The sequence below is a fragment of the Artibeus jamaicensis genome, unplaced genomic scaffold (assembly GCF_021234435.1).
Source record: "Artibeus jamaicensis isolate MK-2021 breed Jamaican fruit bat unplaced genomic scaffold, CSHL_Jam_final scaffold_1019, whole genome shotgun sequence".
In the NCBI taxonomy this organism is placed as follows: domain Eukaryota; kingdom Metazoa; phylum Chordata; class Mammalia; order Chiroptera; family Phyllostomidae; genus Artibeus; species Artibeus jamaicensis.
This window is the reverse complement of record NW_026522025.1, coordinates 22787180-22797740: the sequence shown is the minus strand read 5'-3', so window position 1 is coordinate 22797740 and position 10561 is coordinate 22787180. Positions and strand designations below refer to the sequence as shown.

The 10561-nt window shown below is 41.0% G+C and overlaps 1 non-coding gene across 1 annotated transcript; it reads right to left on the bottom strand.

Moving 5' to 3' along the window:
- Positions 1-244: 244 nt before the first annotated feature.
- Positions 245-410, bottom strand: LOC128625886 (U1 spliceosomal RNA). The gene has a single exon (XR_008389749.1). It is a non-coding gene; the product is annotated as a U1 spliceosomal RNA (small nuclear RNA).
- Between the last annotated feature and the right edge of the window lie 10151 nt (positions 411-10561).

Sequence of the window (10561 nt, the reverse complement as noted above, 5' to 3'; positions counted from 1 at the left end):
TATATGCCATATAAGGTTGCTGTGAGTGTTGAAATAATTAGCACATAAAAAGTATGTAGAGTCTACCTAAGTGATAACTTATATGCATAAATACATATGTTCCAATAAGAGTTATGAATATTGAATAGAAATCTGCTCTGTAGTTCGTAGGATATAAATAAGGAAGAAACTCAAAGCACTGTGGAGCTCGCTGCCCTGCCCAGTGAGACAGAGGGCAGGTTTTTGTTTTTTTGTTGTTTTTTTTTAGGGGAGAGTGCGAACGCAGTCCCCCACTACCACAAATTATGCAGTGGAGTTTCCCACATTTGGGGAAATCGCAGGGGTCAGCACATCCGGAGTGCAATGGATAAGCCTCGCCCTGGGAAAACCACCTTCGTGATCATGGTATCTCCCCTGCAGAGGGCAGGTTTAAATGTGCTGTAGGATGTGGAGAACTCACGAAAGAATAAATTATATCCTTATACATTCTAAGTTGGGAATCGTGACCACAGTTGGACCTCGAGCCCTCCCTCCTATAGCCGTCAGCATTTGCAGATGTCACCCAAAGCTTCTGTACAAAGTGCCAATTTCAGAATAAATATCCCCAAAATGCCAAGTCCATTTCAATAGTATTACTTTACATTATTAGAAAAGGGGGCGTTCGAGGAGCAGCCCCAGTTATATCCGCACTCGCCAGTGCCCATTTCCGGGGCTACCGCCCTGGACACTGTGCAGGCAGAGGACACATCACGCAGAATCCGTGAGAGGTGCAAAAGCAGTGCCATTCCAGACTGTCCCAGGTGAAACACAAGAGAATGCCATCTGGACACAGAAAGCCGTTTCAACTGTCTCCATTCTGCAATAATTAAAATAGGTTGACTGCGCTGGTATATGGAAACTTTTGTCTAGTGAGCCAGAGCTGAATCTCCCGGATGAGTATTTAAAACACGTAGAAAAATTCTTCTGTGAATAATCAGTTCTGGGCAGCTCTGTACACAAAATATTTTCAATATAAGTCAAAAAATAAAACAAAACCAAACACTCAGCATTACTTCTCCCAGAAAACTCTTCTGGGTGGCTATATGACATGAAACCTCCTTCTGGGGAAGTGTTTTACTGTAATATGGATGACTTTATGGCAAAAGAAAAGACCGCAATGCATAAAAGATTTCATGGTTTCATTTAGCACAAATGTCATTTCAACATGGGTCTCCCCGCAGAAGCATGCTGGGGGCCACGTTTTGCTACGTTGACAGAGCAGACAACAAAGACTCCAGCCAGGTTCCATTTTTAAAAATAGAGGTACAATGGACATGTAACATTATTTATACGTGTACACACATATATGCACATACATAACTAATATATAGTATACCGTATACATAACTAACATGCTATAACACTGCGATGTTATATACCAGGGGTGCTGTACTGGGGAAACGTTTGTAGGCACTGTGAAATGAACACAAGTGAGTCTACACAGCATCCAGCCCCACGCGGTTTTCCCGTGTGAGGGCGTTTAAGATCTACTCTCTTAACCACTTTCAAATATGCCGCGCAGTGTTGTTAACTACAGTCACCACACTGTAATTACGTCCCCATCGCAGTTATTTTACAGCCAGGCAGTGAGCACCTTCTGACCACCTTCACCAGTTTCACCCGCCTGCACATCCCACCCCTGCCAACCAAGCACCAGTCTCTTCTCTGAAACTATGAGTTAATTTTTGTTTTTGTGGGGTTTTTTTAGATTCCACATATAAGTGAGATCATATGGTATTTGTCTCTCTCCGTCTGAATTACTTCACTTAGCGCAATGCCCTGAAGGTCCATCCAAGTTTCAGCCAATGGCAGGCCTCGTTCTTCTCAGACGGGCTGCGTCTTCGTTGCCCTGCCACACTGACAAGCCAGGAGGGGCCGAGCTCTGCCAGCCCTCCAACTCCAGGTGCCGTCATAGTCCCCAGCACCTCGGAAGAGGACCGGCAGGCACTAGCCCTCTTTGGTTCGAAGGTTGCCCTACCACGAGCCTACCTTTTCCAGAGCCCCTTTTTGTCCACTAACAAAAGGTTTTGTAGAAAAAAATGGCTTAATACTAGCTCATTAGAAGAAAAAGAAAAAGGCTGAGACAAGCATCCTTAATGGCACAAATATTAAAAGTCACTTCGAAAGTTGCCTTAGAGCATTGTACCTCTTAATATAACTATACTGATATTTCTTCTAGAAGTAGCCTGCCTCCGTCCGCAACAGAAATTTCAGAGATCCTAAAGAGCATTATCATCTGAGCTAAAACCACAACCAGCCAAGTTCAGGGACTTTAAAATCCTAACTGATAATTAATAAAATATAATGTACAGAGGTGCCCCTTGACAGAGGAACCCCTTTACAGAGGTTCCAAGCAGACACACTTTTGGAGGGAACTGAAAGGGAGGAAATCAGTTGGTCAGTGTGTCGGCTCAAATTATGCAAGTAGAGATGTAAACTATTCTATCCCTGCTCACAGTTCTGGCTGCATAAACTGGATAAAGAGTGAGGGAGTGGAGTGGCCCTCCCATGTCCCTTGGTTCAACTTCAAATCCGGTTCCTAACTCCTAAGCTGTCTGCAGACCACACTGGATTATCTTGCATGGTTTTATCTACTTTCCAGCTTTCAGTCCCTCTTTTTACCTCTGTGTCTCCTGCCTTTTCTCCTTTTCTTCCTCTCTCAATCCCTTTTCACAAATATTGTCTGAATGTGTCTGAATTAACTTGTCTGGTGATTCCTGGTCAGGCTGTGTCAGATGCAGATGTTAGTAAGGAAATCAGCTCTAAACGGACGTTTGGGGGGGGGGATTCAAAATGATCATGACCATGAATTCTGAGGCAGTATGGTTCCTCAAATAAAAAAATTGCCCAGAACTCTCCTCAACAGGTTATGTGGCAGTTCCCCCAAATCTTCACTCCAATGGCCCTTCTTCCAATGAAAGCAAGGAACTGTTTTCTTGCCAAGTCACAGCCTGGTGTGGCCTATGAGCACATGAAGAATAATCACATCGGAAACAGCAGTCCTGTGCCTGCTTGGACAGAGTTTCGAGACAGTGTTCCTCCCGGTCATTCAGGAGGTGGTGCAGTCGTGCCATTGCTGTAGATATTTCTGAAACTCCTCCGTCATTCTTGTTACTGACTGCATTTTATTTTTGAAATTCATCTGAAGTCATTTAGAGTTAAATTTAGTGATAGAAATTGGGTAAACATTATTTGAGGTTGAAACAAAATATGACTACAAAGTTCCAGCCAGGATATGTTACCCGTCTTCTACTCCTTCCAGTGTCTAATACTCTACTTAGTGTGTGTTCAGGAAATGCTTGTAATAATAATAACAGGTTTCACTGCACGACTCATAGACTATTAGTTCTGAAGACCATTCCGAGAGCTTTAGAATAACCACAGCCTCTCTCTAGGTCTCTACTTTGAGAGAAATAGCACTCATTTTATATGTATAAATTTGTTTAAAACAGTATCCTTATTTCACAGACATATTCCGAATACTGTATGTATCCATTGATTGGGTCTGGCCATTTGCAACAATTTGATTTACCTAGTCTGACTTCTGTTTGGGTATCCTGGCATGCCTGTTAATGATTCAGACAGCAAACTCAAACTAATCGGATTTCTGTTTTGGTATAGGCAAACTTTTCCCGTAAAGGACTAAACAGTAAATGTTTTAGACTTTGTGGACCAAGCAGCAAAATTAAGGACAGTTATGTATTATTGAGAAATTCAAAATTGAATAATAATAATAGAGTATATATATATAAAATACAGATCTGCAGATGACAAGAATAAAATTCTACTTTGGAGGAAAATAGTTCACTTAACTAGAGTCATAGCTCATGCCTCCTATCATTACATTGATCGCAAATGTTCATCTGTAAAAACCATTGTTAGCTGGTGGTCTGGATGCAACACTCAGGGGGCTGGATGTGGCCCCAGTGCCACGGTGTGCCAACCCACTGTCTGTGGTGAGCCACCTTTAACTACAGGGGCTGGTTTGCTTGCTCTCTAAGAAGTGGAAGGAAACTGCCACTTCGAAATGTTTGTGGAACATGGTCTAAATGTTTGTGGCTCCCCTGCCTCAGTATTTCTATGTTGAAATCCTAACCCTCCAAGGTGACGGTATTAGTAGGTAGGGCCTTTGGGAGATGATTCCATTGTGAAGGTGGAGCCCTCAAAACTGAGATTAGAGTTATGCTGAGTGAAATAAGCCAGGTGTTGAAAGACAAATACCATATGATCTCACCTTTAACAGGAAGCTAAACAACAAAACAGACAAGCAAGCAAAATAAAAACAAATACACTGAAATAGAGAACAGGGGGACAGCGACCAGAGGGGAGAGGGGAGGGAATTTAAGGGGGAAAAATGGGAGGGATTTAGAGGAACAAGTATAGGAAGGACACAGGGACAATAACTAAGGGGGGGTGGAAATGGGAGGGAGGTGGGGAGCACGGGGCAGGGTGGGCTGGGGTGGGAGAAATAGACAGAAAACTGTACTTGAAAAATAATTAAATTTTTTAGAAAAGAGTTCTTATAAAAGAGATTCCAGAGCTCCCAGCACCTTCTGCCATGCGAGGGTACAAGGAAAAGTCTGCCACCTGGGGAAAGGGCCTCACTAACCACCCTGTTCTTAGACTTCCAGCCTCCAGAACGATGAGAAATAAAAGTCTGTGGTTTATAAGCCCCCTGGGCTATGGTACTTTGTTATCCCAGCCTGAACAGACTCAGGCACACTAATCTGTATTCAATCTCATTAAGGGCAAAATCCATTTTCCTTAAGTCCAGTGCCCTTGAGGGTTCCCAAGGCAATTCCCCTGGGGACTCTAGGACAGAGCGGGATGAGGGGGAGGTTGGGACATCTAGGAAGGCACTGGATCTGATACTGTCTTCAGATTTACTTTATTTCATTGATTGAAAGGCAATGTTTCTTATTTTAATACCTTTGAAATCAAGTTGGGCCTTACAATCCACGATTTAATTTAATTGGCAATTTTTTTTCTTCCTTAGTGCAAATAAAACAATGGGGAGACTTCTAATCGATGGCATCTTAGCGTCTATAAACACGGTAATACATCTCATTCAAAGCTGCCATTAGCTCCCTCTGGAACCTCTTCATCCCTGTCTGAGTAACTGTTTTTCTGATCAGAGCTATGTTCTGCTTCCTTCTGTTGCCACAGAGATAGGCCCTTTTGGAAATGTTGTTCCAGGAAGCTGTCAATTCTGGATTACTTGGTAGCAGGGTGTGACAGGGCCTTGTTTAGGGGTGAACTTTCTTGCAGTTAAGAGTTTTTTTTTTTTTAATCATTTGAAATCCTTTCCTTTCCAAATGACAGGAGGGACAGAATTCCTGAAGGTTAGCGCATCCAGCCTGTAACCTCTCTTCTGGATTACCTTCCCCGGAGGGGGAAGCCAGCCTGCCTCAGCTGGTACAGAGCCCTGTTCCCTTGACAACAGCCTCTCCAAATCTGATGCCATGCGCCACCTGGTGTCCGCTTCAAGCAGGCACAACAAATAGGCAACCGGCTGAAGGAAGGTCAGAGGATCTGCAAAAAGTGGAATGCAATGAATAGAACCAGCAAGTGGAGCTCAGACCAGACACAAGATTGTAATGCCTGTATTTGTTTTACTACATGAAATATGAAAGCCGGTATATGAATAAACACTGTAACATAACAATCTTGATATTTTTTTAAAAAATGGTTACCATGGATAGGGCATCAAATAGAAATCAGATTTCCTTGGTTTTAATTCCGGTTTGCCATTAATGGGTAGATTGTCTGCTATGTGGCAGGTACTTTATTACGTACTAGAGCCTAGCTCTGTGTTAAATGTTCTACATATGTTATTTTATTCTAGATTTATCCTCACCCATGAGGTAAACATTAAAATTGCATTAGGAAACGAAGCTCAAGGTTAAATAACTTACCCAAACTCACAGAGCTGACAAGCGGGGTGGGGGCTGAAATACAAAATTGTACTTGGTATCACACCTGCTACACAGTGGACACTCAGTATTTGTTTAATGAAGAAAAGTCCATATCTGCATGACCCTGGCCAGCTTCAACACTTGTAACTACTATACACACTGCCCTGAACAAGTCAGCCCATGCTTAGGATGTCTGCCTCTCCTTTCTATCACCTGTGCAGCGGAGCATCCACTGAGGTAGAACTAAGGTCTGACACTGCATCTTCCTCTTAGTCCAGGAGAGTGAGAGCAGGGGAGTAGGGAAAAGGAAGCCTTATCAGTGGTCAGAACAGGGGCTAACATCCTTGCTAGTGGCAAGAAAAGTGTTTGCTCACAGGCAGACTCTCCTGAAGTTGTTATAAAAGTTTGCTACCAATCTTCTTTTAGTGATCTCCTGGCCTCACTGAAAATCAAATGATTTCCCGGTAAAAAGCCAGGGTTCCCCGAGCCCTTCCCACCCCCCTGTGGCTGTCTGAACTCTCATCTTCGTGCAAATGCCAAGAATTGCATCACATCACTGCAGCAGCAGCCTCTCCATCCCCACAACCTCCCAGCCATCAATCTCCCCAGCACGGCTCACAGAAGGGGCTCGAGCCAGAGATGAATCACAAACATAAGGAAAGAAAAATGTATAAACATATGGAGGGAAAAAAGCTCTCCTGGAAAGTGGCAGAATTTATTTTCACTCTCCAGGAGCTGTCCTCCAGACTTGCAAGCCTGCACCATCTTGAAAAAGCATCTGGATGTTTCAGAATTACTTTCATCTGGCAAATTCATGAACTATGACTAATATTTTGTATCTATCTCCCTAAGACTTTCAAGAGCACTACAGGAAGAGCTCTTTCTGTCTTTCTCTCTCTTTTTTTAACATCTTCACTGTTGAGAGGTTTGGGATTAATGCAGGCAGACTCATGAAGAAAAAATAATAGTAAGTTGAATCCCAGGAAAGCTTTGGAGTAAATGAGATCATGTCTGTGAAAATTATGTGTGACCTGAAAGTCCTGTGCATGTGTCAATGTTCAGTTAGGAAAACAGAGTTCTGTGTTATGGGGATAAAGGATTTAGTGGATGAATTAGGCTTTACCTGAAATATGGGAGGAATGGGGGAAGTGAAGATCTGGAAGAGAGGATAAGAGAGTCAGAGGAAAGAGTCACTAACCGAGGCACCCAAAGCTCTAGCACAGATGGACAAGTTATTACCCTGCTCTTTGCCTTGGTCTCCTCACCTGCAATGGTAGGGAACCGAGTCTCTGGAACCAGCTCTACCATTTACTAGCTGGCCAGCCCTGGACACATTAGTTCACTTCTCTGAATTTCATGTTATTTGTAGAAAAAGGATAACCATGGCACCTGATAGGGTTGCTATGAGGATTAAATAGGACAACACTCAGAACAGTTCCTGGAATGTGTGAGCATTCAGCGAATGTAGGAATCTTTACCATCAGAAGAAGTTGGTGATGACTCCATGGGATACATACCCTGCAGCTAGGTTATCACCTGGAACATACTAAGTGCTCAGTACACACTAAAGGTGCACTACAGTGATCTAGGATTTTGAGTTAGAGATGTTTTAGGAACAATATGGGGGAAAATATATGAGTTGAGAATGCCAGGACATGTCAAGGACGAGTAGTATGGCTAGAGGGCAGGCTCTCAGGGGGGCACTGATGGAGACTCTGACTGGAGAGACACATCAAGTCCAAAGCAGGAAACACTTGACTTAATAATAAAGAGGCAGAGTATGTGCTTGGTTTTTCAAATTTACCTGACATAGCTATTGTAGACTTGCATGGGACGGGTGCAATAGGGAATCATTCCTACAGGGAGAAAGTCTAATTAGAAAGCCCTTGCAGTAAACTAAGCCAAGCAGTAGTGAGGACCTGCATTATGACAGTCGGGACAGAAGCAAAGAGGTGGAGTGAAGAGATGCCACGTGGCAGAAGTAATGGACCATTGAAACTCTTGGATGCTGGAATAGTGAGAAAGAGGGGTCAAAGATAATTTTTAGGTTAAACAAGTCAGAAAACAGATAGGACCCAGAAAAAAGAAAAACCCAAAGAAGATGGGTTTTGGGTGTGTACAAGTAAACTGCTCAGATGGTCAGGTGTGGTCTGGAGCACAGAGGAAATGTCAGGGCTGGAGATGATGGTCTCAGGTCAGTCTGGAGAGAAACACGGGAGTGGGAGACAGACCACCTCACTGCCAGTCTCGCTTTGGAATGTGCAGGAAAAAAATCAAGAAACAAAAATTAAAAAAAAAAAAGAAAAGAAAATTCTAACTATCCTAACTACAGTACTAGCAAATCTTATTTAACAAGATTTTTGTGCAAAGATGTAAACAAATATAGACAGAAAACATCTTGATCAATTAAGACTTATTCAAGGCAGTGAAGGATGGTTTAATAATAGAAAGTCTATTATTGTAATTTACCATATTACCAATTAAAATGAGAAAAGACAAATGGCCATTTCAATAAATGCACAAAAGAGACATTTGATAGAATTCAATATTCATTCATTATTTAAAAAAACTCTCAACTAACTAGGAATTGAAGAAAAATTTCTTAGCATTGATTGATAAAGAATATCCACCAAACTCTAGAGCAAACACTGCACTCACTGGCATCTTTAAAAGTATTTCTTTTAAAATCAGAAACTGGACAATAATACCACTTACAGTTCAATATTTCACTACAGGTATAAGACAGTATAATAAGACAAGAAAGGAAAAAATGACTGTATAGTAATAAATAAAACAATTATTCTTAGACAACATGTCCTATAGCAAAATTATTTAAAATTAACAAATCATCAATAATTATAGAACTAATCTAAAATGGAGTTACTTAAGTCAGGGACAAAATGGAGCCAGTCAACACAGGTGCATAAAGAAAAATGAAGCTTAACCTCACCTAACAGGAATTTACAAGTCTCCCTAGAGACCAGCAAAGAACACCAGCAAATCCCAAATGCCAAGTCTATTCACACCACCTCTAGACTTCCTTATTCCCCTGTCTCAGCTACCCTGATCCAAATAAGAAAAAAGACCACTAGGCAACCAATCAGCTGAAAAAGCCAAATAAATTTTGTAATTATCCTATAAAAATCCCTTAGTTTGATAGCATGGAAGGAACTAGAGAGTATTATGCTAAGTGAAATAAGCCAGGAGGAAAAAAACAAATACCATGTGATCTCAACTGTAAGTGGAATCTAATCAACAAAACTAACAAGTGAACAAAAGAGAACCAAAGACATGGAAATAAAGAACTGACAGTGACCAAAGGGGAGGAGGGATAAGAGGGGAAAGAAAGGGAAGGGAGTAGTCAAGGAACATGTATGAATGACCCATGGACATGGACAACGGGGGCAAGGATTGAATGTGGTAGAAGAGGGGTGGGCAGGGCAGGGGAAAGCAGTGGGAGAAAAATGGGGATAACTGCCACTGAACAACAATAAACTTTTTTTTTAATCCGTTAGTCTCTGAGCAACTTGAACTCTTTGATTCCATAGCCTTGCATTTCCTGACTTCATGTTGCCGCCCTTATGATAAACTCATCTTTCTGCTTTGTTTCTTTCAGTTATGCAGTTTGATTTTTGACATAATTGATAATAAATTTTCCTGCAGATTCGAAGAATGTAAGATAAATATATACAAATCGGTTGCATTTCTTTTACTTATTAAGTTTATTGGGGTGACATTGGTTAATAAGATTATATTGTTTTCAAGTGTACATTTCTATGATACAACATCTGTATACTGCATTGTGTGTTTGCCACCCAAAGTCACATCTTCTTCTGTCCCCTTTACTCTTTATATATTTGGCCCCCTTTACTCTTTACCATCTCCCCACCCCCTTCCCTCTGGGAACCACCATATTGTTGTCTGTGTCTACGAATTTTTGTTTGTTTTCTTGTTTGTTCATCTGTTGCTTTCAATTTTATGTCCCGCATGAGTGAAATCATATGGTTCTTAACTTTTTCTGTCTCACTTATTTTGCTTAGCATGGTATTCTTAAGCTCCATCCATATTGTCACAAATGGCAGTGTTTCATATTTTCCTACGGCTGAGCAGTGTTTTGCTGCATATAGGTATCACATTCAATTGCATTTCTAAATGCCATAAACAGATAAATGTATTTTTAAAAAGATGTCATATATAGTAGCAGCAAAAATACAGGGAAGGGCAAAAGTAAGTTTACAGTTGTTCACATGGAAAATAACACAATAATTAATAAATAATAATACAAGAATAAACTGTTTCATGTACTCACAACTGTAAATTTATGTTTGCCTCACCCTGTATATGATTACATCATCTATATCACATGTACATCATATCATAATATTTACTACGATACATATTTATTTATAAGAAATAAATTTGAACTAAAGATGGAGAAGTTATTTTTAAGTATTAAAAGATAACAGCAATATTCCAAGAGAGATAAACAATGTTCATACAACTTCAGCCAAGATGGAGGCATAGGTAGAAGCACTGTACCTTCTCACACAACCAAGTTTAAAAACAACAAAGTTTTAGCAACAAAAACGCAGCCAAACCATAGAAAATTGAACTACACAGAAGTCTGA